This window comes from Agelaius tricolor, unplaced genomic scaffold (genome assembly GCF_023055355.1).
Source record: "Agelaius tricolor isolate 1412-34295 unplaced genomic scaffold, bAgeTri1.0.p SCAF_7, whole genome shotgun sequence".
Lineage (NCBI taxonomy): Eukaryota > Metazoa > Chordata > Aves > Passeriformes > Icteridae > Agelaius > Agelaius tricolor.
Genome location: NW_027269267.1, coordinates 26,576,922 through 26,590,824, shown reverse-complemented (window position 1 = coordinate 26,590,824; position 13,903 = coordinate 26,576,922).

The window sequence follows — 13,903 nt, the reverse complement described above, 5'->3', positions numbered from 1 at the left end:
GAGAAAACAAAACCTCTAAGGGCAAATCACGGCTGCAATGTCAACACATGGGAAAAAAAAACCCAAAAAACAAACCCAAAGCAAACCAAAGAAATCACTGCCCAGCTCAGTAGCACAGCAGTGCCCTTCCCTCTGTGCCCTGGCCCACTGTGGGGCCCTTTGCCAGTGCCACTGAGAGCTGCTCTGGGATTTGGGTGTTCCTCCCATGCCCCAGCACTCACTGTAACACAGCATGGGTGGGGAAGAACAGCACAAACGTTTCTTTGCACCATACCAAAGCACAGGCTGGGCAATGACCTCAGGGACCAATTACGTGATGGGGCCCTTTAGTACATTGTGCCCACAAAACATTTACCAGGGCTTAGCTGCAACGGGCAAATCCCACCAGCTTTGGAGCAGCCAAGCCCACAAACATAATTTTCTCCCCCTAGGGATGCATCTGAATGGATATGGCATTTTTCTTTTCCACTCTTTGGTTTGGAGTGCCCAGCCATGAAGGAGAGCATGGAAAACATTTCCTGATACCAGGATTCCAGTCACCCAGAGATGCACAGCCAGATGGAGTCTGTGAAAGGAGATGTAGGTTTGGAGAGGACAGAAACACTCCCTGGGCAGCTGAGATATGCATCCTGTGGACAGGGTGACCCTGCTTCCCAGCCCTAGACAGGAGGAAGGATAAACCCATTGGCATGCAATGGCAGTGTTGCTGCAGGGCTCCCAGAATAGGCTGGCTCCTGGGAAGAGCAGGAACTGTTTCTACACTCAGAGCAACAACCAGTGAGAGGAAGAGTGGATTTTTACTTCATGTTATGTTATGGGGTTATGCAGTTATGAACCAAGACCATTCTGTGTTTTCATATCATAAATCCCCAGCTATTATTTGAGTATGCAGTTCTTTTAACAAAGTATGATTGACCTGAACATCCATGGGTAAATCCACAAATAAAACTGCACTTCCCATCAACTGCACCTTTGAAAACAAGCTTCAGTGAGTATTGAGGCCAATGAGGGAAACAAACCACATCCCCCACCAAGGCCAGTCCCTACCAACCCAGGCTGATGTTACAGCTCACATCACAAGCCACAATACCTGCAGCAAATAATCAACCTGTCCTTTAAAACTCCATTATGGGAGGGTTTTTCTGCAGTTTCTGCAAAGCTGTTGTTCCAGAAGTTCACTTGGTGTTAAAACTCTTCTGATACCAAGCTTAATTTTATTCACAGCCAGTGCATGACCTTATGTGTTTGTTTTGCCCTCCTTGGTATTTCTGCAGAACTAATTAAGACAGCCTCCCATCCTCTGGTTAATTGTGTGTCCATCTTTCCTCAGTAAATGGGCTCTCCATGCTCTCCCCAGTCCCCTGAGGCCACCAAGCCCCACTGTACCTCCCAGCCAGAGCTTTTTTGGCTAGCAAAGGGGGAGCTGCTGCCAGTGGTCACATTTGGGGGGTGTCAGACAGCACCTCCTGTGTCTACCACTGTGGAGGCTCACCTCACCTCCCTTGCCTTGCTTTGCAGGGGCTGTGTTGCTTTTCCACACTCCTCTGGCTGTCCATCCCCACGGGAGCACCTGCCAGAGGCTGCTGCTGTGGTCCCCCAGTGGCCTGGGACCACTTGCCTTTACCTTCTTGTGACAATGAAAATCATCCCATGCAAACACAACACAGCCAGTCTGGCTCCCTTTGGCATGAAAAATATGTCACCACTTGATGTCAGCACAGGACTTCACAGAACCCAGCACAAAAATGTGGATCCGCAGATTTATTTATTTACTTATTTAAAGAAACCATTTACATTTCACAAACCTAAACGTATGTCAACTAAGGAACTCTTGTAGGTATAAGTTTGTCATTCAAATTGGTTTAATATTAATAACTCAGAGCTTCAGAAGCTGTATTCTCACAAGATCTTAGTTTACATAGTCATTTTTCCTCTTGCTGTGGGATCTTTTTTACAAAAGATATCCCTTGACTGAGCAGCTGTGTCCTTGGGAATGGGACACAGTGTACTCAGTTATGCATGGCACTGATCTTGTTTTTTCTGTATTGACATCAATGCAACAGGTTTACATTTTAACTTTCATATTACTTTGGAAAACTTCATAAAAAGGGGGGGTTAAAAGGGCAGTCATTTCCTCATGTGTATCTTTATAAAGAGTTACTGGGATTTCTTTTTCCCTTCCTTTAGTTACCACAGCGAGCATATGGTGACGTGTTTCATTATGGAGTCCTGCACCCTGTTTCCTGCAGCCCTGCTTAGGGGTTGCCTTCCTCTTGAAGGGCTGCTCATTCCAGGATGAAGCCTGCAGGCAGTGTCAGATACCAAGTTAGCAGTTGCTCAGGATGGAGCAGCTCAGGGAGTTAGTCCTGGTCAGCAGCTGATTCACATGGAAGTTGTTCCTTTCCCAATGCAGCAACCCAGGGGAAGTGGGTTTGGAGACCTGCTGCCCAGACAGTGATGGGGCAGGGATGGGGCAGGGATGTGGCAGGGATTGGGCAGGGATGGGGCAGGGATGGGGACATGTCAATGCTATCTCCTGCTATGGGCTGGCCATCAGCCCTGCTGTAGTATGATGTGCCAAGGGCAGCTGTCCTGAGTAACCCATCAGATGCTTTTTTGGAAATGCATACCTCAGCTAGTGAGCTGCTTAGTGCAGTTAAAATGGGTACTGATTTCAGCTGAACACCTGGATTGAGATCAGCCAAGTCTGTTCACCACCTGCAGGAAAAAAAAAAGGTTTTCTTGCCAAATCCGAAGTGCATCAGCATTTCTAAATGAGGAGGCTGTTTCAAAAGAACATCAGCACTCTCTTTGTGGTTTGGTTCCAGATTGCAGGAAACCTTGGAGGAGCAAACAGGGGAAGGAATGTAACCTCAGGGAGCTCTGATTTTCTCCTTTGGCTGCTGCACTCATAACAAGACTGTCAGCCTACCCTCAAGGATGTGCAAGTGTCCTGATGGCCTGGCAGTGAAAACAAAAGCCACCTTGGGACTCCTCTGACATTTGCTCCATCCCCTGAAGTATTCAAGGCCAGGCTGGATGGGGCTTTCAGCACCTGGTCTAGTGGAAGGTGTCCCTACCATGGCAGGCAGTGTTGTCTGAGGTGATCTTTGAAGATCCCCTCTACCCAAAGCCCTTCTGTGATTCTATGATCTCTGTAGGTGCAAGCTCTGACATTTTCTGTGCACATATTGTTAAAAATAGCTATTTTTGTTAATATTTAATTTATTAAAATACATTATTTCTTTACTTCCACCTTCATGTTTCTTTACCTTTTCTCTCAACTTATATATTAAAATTCTTTTCCCTACCAAAATTCCAGCCAAAAAAAACTGTCTATGGAAGAACCAGAAGATGACAGAGCACATGCACAGACAGCATCACTGCACTTCAGCTCTTGGTTACAGTTTCAGCGATGGATAAGAATGGTTGGTAAGATGGTGAATTTTGCTCTGAGATGAGGAATATCCCCTCATCCCTTGTGAAAAATGAAGCAAAATCACTTTGGAATCTGTGACATTTGGATGAAGAATTTTTTTTCCTCCAGTTTCATCTGGTAACATCTCCCCACTGGTCTAACCTGGAGTTCAGGATAAAAATTATTAAGGATGGCTCTCAGAGGAACCTAAACAGCAGATTTTTCAGGCAAACTCCTGGAACACTGATGCAGTCAGAAGTGGACAATGAAGAGATAAGAAAGCACTTGGACTTTACCCATAGTTCAGACTTTTTAATGCAGTTTCCTGTTCCTCTTTCTGCCTGACTTTCTCCACTGAGGACATGAAGTGGCAGCCCTGCAGCTGTATCCAGATGCTATAATTCAAATTGTTCCTTTGACCAACCAGTCACTCCTTCTGCAACAGATTCAGCTGGAGGGAAGTCTTAACATGACCTCAGCAGCACCAGTGCAAAGACTGCACCCAACATCTTCCACTCACAGCCCAGACATCTGTAACTGGGTGTGGAACTGGCTTTTGCCATCAACCTGACTTCCAAGCCTTGGAAGACACAGATTCTGTGGACTTGTGCAACTGTCACGTTGCTGGACTGCTTTTGGAGATATTGACTTCTGCATTTATGACAGGAAAAAACCTCTCTCTATATTGAAACAGGATGGCAAAAAAAGCTCATTCAAGTTTCAAAGTGCATCTTCAGGATGACTTGAGTTAAAACTGTCCAGTCTGTGCAGACCCAAAGAGCACTGAGGCAGAGCACTGATGATGTGTGCCTGGCTGTATGTCTTGAGTGAGGATTGCAGTTCTCTGTGCAATTAAGCAGCTCTGGTAAGTGTCCCTGCAGACAGAATTTGTTCTTATCTGGTACTGAATATCTGAGGAGGTTTATGATGGTGTTTCATGCCTGGCAATGCAAACTGGGAGGTGAGGAAGGAGAAGCTCAGATGACTTATTCCTCATGAATGCAGGTGGAGCTAAGGACAGCAATCAAAGCCCATCAGAGGTGTCTGTGCCCTCTGTAACTGGTTATGAATAAACCAGGAGGGCTGCAGAACTGGGACAAGTGGCCATGGAGGGGCTGGGTGGGAGGAGAGATGGATGGCAATGGGGGAATGGGTCAGCAAGTGGCAGCCCTGTGTTTTGGCCTCCCTGTAGTCCCTGGGACACATCCCAACCTGGCCCTCTCCATAGTGTAGGGCTGAGCAATAATCAGAGGTTTCAAAGGAGGTGCTGTGGGAATTCAAACAGGGGTGTATCCTTTGGAGCAGTGATGTCAGGGAGTGACATATGCAGACATCAGGGGCTGAGCTTCCATCCATGGCTTAAACACCACGATCTACAATGCACTGTCACTCCTGAATCCAGTTCATTTAGCAGCCTGAAGTTCAGGATGTGTCAGAGAAAAGTGGCAGGCAAATAATACAAATAGGACAGACTCCAGAGTGGGTTTTTTGAGTTTTTATAGGGAAACCAGACAGTGATCATTGCAGAACAAAGTTGACTGCTCTATTCCTTTCAAACTGATCAATAAATTCCATTATAAAAACCATCCCCAAATGGTGACTTTCACACTTGAAAACTGCATATGGTGAAGGTAGGGAATGAGAAAAATATTGTATATTTTATGCCACAATCCCATTTGTAACATCTTTCTTATCTCTTCCAAAATTCATACTGACACACCTTTAGAGTAGAACATAGAGTACTTTTTTTGTAGGGGCTCAAATATCTCAATATCCGCTTCACAATTTTACATACCACTAAACTGGCTGCAAAACAATTTTTTCTCTGAATTGAAATAAGGCAGACAGAGGATGTCAGGTTCAGATGATAAGAGAGTTAGGCTTTTATTAGTCTTGAAATATTACTTACCCTTGCAGATTTATATTTTTTTCAGTTGTGAATGATTTAAATAATACTTCATATAAATAATAACCTATAACAATATTGTAATTTCTGGGGTATGCAATGCATTCACTTTATGATAGCCAAAACCTATGATATCAATACATCAATAGTGCTGTTGAAGAAAGTATCTCAGGAAGAAAGTGAGAAGCTATCAGAACAGCAGTGGTTTTGGTGACAGCAAGCAAGTCTTTCCAATTCAAGGAACTTCAGGTAACAACTCATTTCACTCGGTGACATGCACAGTTAATTAGGCTCTTCTGGATACATGAGTGAGCTAGGGTTTTTTTCTGTATACATGTTCTCAAAGCCACTGAAAATTCCAGTTAATTTATCAGAATATGTCGTTGTTGAGACAGTCACAATACAAAGCAACATTCCATTTTCAAAAGGCTTCAAACCCAGTTTTATTATAGCATGCATGCTTTTTATACATTCTTACAAGATTCATAAGTTTACACTTTACTCATTGGTCAGGAAAGACAAACAAAGTGCAGGCAGTTGCAGGTTTCTCTTATTTATCCTTCTTTCTTTCTTGGCTTTTATGTCAACCGCCTTTGTAGAAAATTCTTTCAGGGGTAGACATGGATCCTCATATCAAACTTCTCTCTAGCTCACAGAAGTCACTCTAAAACCTCTTCCACAAGAATATATCTAGCAAAATCTTCTGGGACAACATCCTCAGAAAATGTGACAGGTTTCTCCAATTTGAGAAAGACTGTGCTGCTGCTGTTGCTGCTAAAAGTTTCTGTATCCAATTCAGCATGGCCATACATTTTTTCCACTCTGTGCATTGGCTCTTACCTTTCCTTGTCTGCCATCCCTGTGTCAGATAATGAAAACAGTTGCTAATAAGACAATACCAACAAGTCTAAGGCAAATCAATAATAGAAGGGACCAAAGTTCCTTGCACTCTATATAGGTAATGTACTGTATACAAATAAAATGGACCAGTGCTGAATCCTGAAGCTGTAGCAAATCATACCCATTTTGGAGAGGTTTTAGAGGGCTGGCAAAATGCCAAGCAAGTAGAAAATCAGAACTTTTCAATCAGAATAATGCTTTCAATGAAAACTTTGATAAAACGTTTTGGGCTTCATTACAGTACTCCTGTGGCACTCATGATAGACAAGCCTCAACACAGAAGAATTTTGCCTCATTTGTTGAGCAATATATTCAGACTTAAACAGAAAATAGATACTTATTGTCTTTTAAAACTTCAACATTCTGTATACAAAAATCTACAAATCCACATATATATTTGGTCTTCCTCAATTTGTGTGAAGACTCTTTGGGAATTAAATGGTCAGGCAATTGGAGTTAAGGCAATTACAATTCTTGCTTTACTCTGGTAGGCTGAGTACAAATTTTATGACTCAGAGCACCATTTTTCAGTGCCTAGGATTTGTGATAAACTACTTTTTAATAAACAACAATAATAAACATTATATTTGAGGTTTCAAGTATGGAACAGTCCCAGAATAATATCTACATGCTGTTGAAACAGTCATTGCTAATATCTGAATGAGGCATCTGGAATTCTTCAGTGTTTGGCCAACACAGGAAATTGCATAAAGTTGTAATATTACACCAATTTAACTACATCAGCTCAGCCTTACCTGCCCACATCCCTCCCTAGTTTATATTTGGCTTCTAACATATACAAAATACACTAGGTCAAGCCAAGCTTAAAGAAACTGTCTATTCTATAAATTCAGCCATGTATTTCACTGTTAGTCAAGGGATAAAATGAGGCAGTGAGGAACAAGAAGGTAAGAAAAACTCTGCTAGAATTCTGTGTCTCACATATGGAGAATAAAACATGGGACAGTGTAGGGGGACAGAATATAAGTAAATAAAGGTAGTACAGAAAGTAATCTTACCCCTAAAGAGTTGCAGCTGGGCTAATTATTAAAGATTAGGAGCACGCCTGATTTAACAGGCCACAGCTGTAGCCAGTGAGAAGAAGAGTGCTATAAAAGAGTGGATTGGCTACTATGAGGAGAGGGAAGAGTTAGTGTTTGGGGGAGCTGCCTACAAGAAATATCAAGGAGGTACGAAACCCTTGCAATAAGGAAACAACACAATGGAACCTTTGCGATGTAATGACAACAGGACAGTTTCTTATTTTTGTAGCAAAGGGCACAATGAGGAGCCCTTACCAACAATGTCATACCTGCAACCACTTCTGCCCTGGGCTGCCCCTCTCAGCACTTGCTTGATGCTGAAATGGAGACACGAGATCATTCAGGGCAGAAGCACAGTACTCAGGAGAGTGGAATAACCCACTCAAAATTCTGACACCAGGGAAGCCTGGCCCTCTTGGGCCCATGGCTGGATGAGCACAAAGAGGAGAAAACAGCTGCCAGTCCAGGCCCCTTGTGTGCCATGGGGACGTGCTGGGTGAAGGCCAGCCTCCCTGGTGACCTCCAACTCCCTGCTCAAGGCCTCAGTGGATTCCTCATTTTCAGGATGGGCATCTGGGTTTGCTGTGATTCCTGTGACTTTCAGCCATCTAGTTCATGATTTCTGAGCCTTGTGGGAACTGGACTGCAATGGCATAATCAAAATGCTTCTTGTGTGGTGGTACTGGGACTCCGAAGCATGTGTTGCATGCTGAGAGCAAAGAGCCCCTGTCCATAACACTGAACACAGTCTGTGCATGCTCAGCTGGTGTTACCAGCCTCCATTTGAGCTCAGAAATACCTGATTTGAGCCAATATATCAGAAATTGAGGACTGTGGTCCTCCATCTCTGCAGGGGATGGTGCCTGCGCTGTCCCTGAGGAACCGAGCTGAGTGACATGCAAGGAACCCTGTAGAGCAGGCAGCTGCTGTGGGAAGCAATTTCTGTCCCTGAAGTGCCACTCAGCAGAGCTTGTTTGACAGAGCTCCTGGTATAAGGAATAGTTTTATGGTCAGGAAAGTACAGCTAGTTTCCATTGCATCTTGAGTTGGTTTTCATACAATTATTCAAACCGGCTGGAACACTGGTTTTTCGTCAAAAGCAGACTTTAGAGTTACAGATAGATACGTACAGTGGAGGAAAATGGTTTGCAGGGAAACAGGTCACTTTCAGGGAATCAACCCTTCATGAAAACAAGAGAAAACTTGCTTAACATTAATTTGAAGGGAAACTCCTTGACAGCAGCATTTTACAATCTAATTAGATATGCAGGTGTCCTTGTCAGGTTTGGCTCTGCTAGATTTTTCAAGATATTAACAAAAGCTTTGCACATGCAAAAAGATTGGAATGTCTGAAAAATGAAGTTGATTTTCATTTCTTTTAAAATTTACCCATTTTGAGCAAGTAGGCAAGAGGGTTCAGCATTTCAAAGTATTTGAAAGTTAAACATCTTCCATTATTAGTATAATTGTTATGTACCTGCTGTTAATAAATATTTTTTATTGGAAAATAGAGTCAAGTATTCTATGCTTGAAATCATAATAGTAATTTGGCTCATGATAGTAATGCAGCTTTAAATTACAAAGGGTATTATATCAGACAGAAAAATAGACTAAGACTAGTAATTGTTAATGTTCAATTTGAATGAAGGCAAAAATGATGGAATTAAATTCAGTGTCAGTAGTTATTAATCTATTTAGGTTGCCACATGAAAACTGCAAAAAACCTGTTGTTAGAAGAAAAGAGAAAGGCAGATTGTATTTCTTTCAGATGGAACAGGTTGGGGTTCAGATGGGGTAGGTATTTGAGGAGAAACAAGTGAAATATAACTCAGTCACATTATGTTACTACTACTGAAATGATAATGAGTCTTTGTGAACAGTGTACTGTAAAGGGAGTAATTTCTTGGATTTCTGCCTATTGGATCTGTAGGTGTTTAGCATGTCCCAGAGGCCTTGAAACTAGACACCAAATTTTATCAAACAAAAGTCTAACCTGTTACTTTCTAACAAAATCCTCCATAGCATGGAAGGCCTGTTTCAGTCTTTGGGAGAAGAGGAATCTGAGCCCTGCTGTAATCACCAGTTTCTGATATGGTTTTCCCCCTGTTGGGACACGGATTTTGCAGTCCCCTGAGAGAACACACCAAATTGCACAGAATACTTTCTTGAGCTATTTTTGCTGCCATACATCCCTCACAGCTGCATAATTTGATGTTATTTAAACTATGTCCTCTGGCTAAGGTCTTACAAAATTTGTTATCAACAGCTCAAGTCATGTGAAAGGCCTGAACAATTAACATTATTCTTCATGCTACAGTGGCACTGTGTGACCGTGGTCACAAGGGTTTTCAGGATGAAGAAGAGACGAGAATGTTGACTCCATGATCAGAAGGCTTGATTTATTATTTTATGATATATGTTACATTAAGACTATACTAAAAAGAAATAGAAAGGAAAATGTTTCTTCAGAAGCTAGCTAAGCTAAGAATAGAAAAGAATGAATAACAAAGATCTGTGTCTCAGACAGAGAGCAAGAGCCAGCTCTGCCATGAGTGGTCAGTAAATCCAAACACCCACAGGAGACCAATCACAGGTCTACCTGTTGCATTCCACAGCAGCAGATAACCATTGTTTACTTTGGTTGCTGAAACTGCGGCTTCTCACAAGGAAAAATCCTAAGAAAGGATTTTTCATGAAAGATGTCTGCGACAGCACTGCAACACAGCAGCACTTCCGAAATGTGGTACAGATGTGATGTGTCCCATAGAATGAACTATAAATGTACTTTGTACCTACAGAACCACAGGTTTTGTCATTGCCCAGGGCATAGCCAGCAGCACAGGGACTTATGATTCTTCCATCTTCAGTTTTTCAGAATTGCTCCCAGTTCTCAAGTTGACCTTGCATCACTTGGTATGACTGCAAAGGAGACAAATGTATAGGCAGGTTACAGGTTTGTGGTGACTTCCTAAAAGCACAAGCAGCTTATAAAAGCTGGCTTGCAAGCATTAGTCAAACACCCCACCACTTTAGGAAATACAGTACAATTCCTGCAAAAGGCCTTTGTAATAACAATAGTTGTTTCATTATTTAAAAATTGGTAAGCTGTCAACATTAGGTAGAGCACTATTATTCCACATCTTATGCTGTGTTTCCCAGCTGTAACTAACAGCTTTCAGAGGGCAATTCAAGGAGTAATCTGTACTTGCCAGAACAGCTATTGTACTAAGGCAAAGACGAACATGGGTGTGGGTAAGAGGCAAAAAACATCAACAACTAAAGCATCAGTAACAAATGAGGTACTGGGCTCTTGCTATATCCTTGCAATATTCCTTTTCCATCTGTATATGGCTCGTGCTACCTTAGCTCAGTCCTGGTATTGCAAGATTGCAGGCAGAGTGAGAGAGCTCTTCCTGGCTCTAACAGTGCAAGAGCAAGTAAACTGCTCCTAAAGATGTTGTCTAACCTGCTCCTGCAGATTCCTAATGAGATTCCACAGCTCACCCACACAGCTTAATGCACTCCTTAATTAGCCTTAAAATGTCTAAAAAGTGTTTTCTAATGTCTAATCTGAGTAGCCCTTAGAGTGGTGGGATCCCATTACTTCCTGTCCTAGCTGTTCATCCTCATGAAAACAAAGAAGTCTTGCTTTTATTCTGTATTTTACAAATCTCTGTGGTTGCATGTTGTGGGACCAAAGGTGAAATTTTGGTTTTGTGTTTACATAATTGCCTTCTATTTACGTTGGACTGGTGTTTCAGTTTCCCAAGACTGCCTGAATGCTCATCTCAACTTATGGTAGTCCTTCCAGTCTGGAATGAGGTAAAAAAGCAGTGAGAAAACTCTCTTTTGTCTTGCACGTTACTGTGGAAAATACCAGTGCCAGAGGTCTTCAGAGGTGTGGAGATTTGCACTCCATATAATCTTTCAATCAAGTAGCACAGTTTCTTGACCAGATTGGCACCAAACTTACAGCTGTTTCTCTTTCTGTTGCAATAAAAATGTCAGATAAAATTATGTTAGAAGCCTCCCTTGAAGGAGAGACCTGAGGTTTACTCCATCTTTTGCAGCCACACAGCCTATCATCCTGTCTTTGGGGAAAAGTGATGTGAGTTTTCCTTTGGAGAAATTTGATGTGATTATTTTCCTGAATAGTGCAGTTCAGCAGTTTCTTTCCCCCTTGCTGGGTGCAAGTTATTTGGTAATTTAAGGAAGAAAGACTTTCTTCTCCATTGGGCACAGACTAACACTCATGTTCTTTCTTCCATTATTCAAATACTTAGATCAGCTCTTGATTTTATATCACATGTACCTTATTATATTTACTTCTCAGCTTTTCTGGTTTAATGTCAGGACGTTTACAATTCTTTTATACAGAGCTAGGCACTTTAACACTTGTTTTTGGAGGTCAGGTCACAAAAGATCTCACCGTTTTAATCAATTGTCCTGTACTTTCCTGACCTTGGGACAGCTTTGACATATGCCTTAAAAACTTTGGGGGTTTGTGGGGATTTTAGAAACTAGCCTTTCTTTTAAAAATACATTAATTTTATTCACTTGTTCTTTTTCTTTACTTCATTAATGAGTTCTGTCATTTTTACACTTAATTTTATAGAAGCTACCTTCCATCTTTGTTTTGTCAGCAACTTCTAGTCTATATTTTAACATTAAATGCACGTAAGTGCACTCAATTGCTTTTGACATGTTTATACAAGATCATCCTTGAAACATTCTGAAGACTCTCAGGGCACCCTGTGTCTCACTAAGTACCTCTCCCATCTCATCTCTGGGATGTCAAAATTGACCTCTAACTCATAGCTCTTGTAATGGTGATGACTCAGGTGTTTGTTCAGTTGTCTCCAGTCAGAGACAACAGCAAAATTGAAACATAAGGCACACATCATGTCCACAATGTGATTCATACATTTACTCTGTAGAGAAGATCTCAGGGTCCAACCTAAAGGGGAGGTGGGATGATTGATCATGATGGTGATGGCTTGGTGGAGATGTAAAAAACTACAGTGGGTCCTGGGGTAGGGATCTCATTCCCATCTACACTGTTAAAAATTGTGGGGTTTGTTATGGCCCTCAGTAGCTTATCATTAGTTAGCAAACATTATTTAATTATCATATTTCTTGAGAATGTGAAGAATAGCTCATTACTTGTGCTGAGCCTTTGAAAACACTACATATCAACATACAGACCCCATAATTTACACTGACACAATTGTCACTCCAAAATGGAATTAATTCCCCATGTGCCTCAGCCCTGGGTATCATTACACTGCAGCTGGCAAAGTGGAGCAAGGTTGGTGAGACAGCAAAGCCACCTGGTGTTCACTCATTTCCCTTGCCCCACAAAGCAAAATTATTGACAGCTACCTGCATGGTTTAGGCAAAGCAGCACAAAGCCAAGGTGAAGCAAGCACTCTACCTGTCTGCCTCATCTGGAGGAAAAGGAGGACAACAGGAAGAAGCCCCATTGTCCCACGGTGACCTGCCATGCCCGTGCTCCGAGCGCGCTGCGCGTCACCCGCTGCTCGCTCTGCAGGGCTCTGGGGCAGCTGTGAGGGAGAAACACCACAGTGCAAGGGTCAGCCACTCATGAGAAAACAAAACCTCCGAGAGCAAAGTCTGCACTCAGTGTCACCACGGCACAGTGTTCAAACACAACACATGTGCGTGTGCTGCAGCAATGCCCCACTGATAGCTTTGTGCTGGCAGAGCACCTCTAAGAGGCTTTCCTCTGGAAATTTGGACAAAGCCTCTCTAAAGCAGCTGGACTATGCAGGCAGCCAGGAGCTATAGTGGGTGATGTGGCTCTTGCCCATATCCCAAGGAAGGCAGACGATCAGAGCCAGAGCTTTGTGCCTCCTGTATGCTGGGCCAAAGCAGGAAGGCACTCCAGAAGTGAGGAGTAAATCAGGGCACCGAGTTTGCAGGTCTCAGTGAGCACCTTGCAAAGTTGTTACCCACCAGCTCTGTCACAAGCACACTTGGACAGAGCACACTTCCCCAGATTCATCAATTTCCATCCCATTCAAGTTGGGGGGGATTATGGGTTTTATGTGCTGTTTCCTTTTGTTCAAAGCACTCCAAGGGGACAGCTCTTGACAGGCCATTGGGCTTTGGGAATAAGCTATGGAAGACAATCCTGCCAGGTCAGTCACCTGGGCCAGGGAGCAGTACACAGGAAGCTTGTTCTTACCATGCTAGTGCAGAGCACAAGGGCATGATCCTAAAAGTGACACTCTGATGGTGCTGCTCACCTGGAAACACAGGAAACAGGGCCTGGAGGGACCTACAGGGTCACCCAGCCCAACCTACTGAGCCAACAGGAGATCAAATCCACCTCTATTATATTTTAGCACTCTTGGACACTGAGCCTGCTGCAGTGTGTTTTCCTCCCAAAGTGCAGGATGCCATAACAAAGGGCAGCTTGTCCATATTTGTTCCTAGGGCAGCCCCCATCATGCTGCACACCTGACATCTCCTTACATCTCCCACTCTGGAAGACAACCAGCATCAGAGACTTCACTGCCCTCCTGGGAATATCTACTGCAGGGCTTCTCTAGTCACAGGGCTTACTCACCATCCTTCTTTTCCTCCCTTTAGTCTCAGGACTGGCTTTTCCTT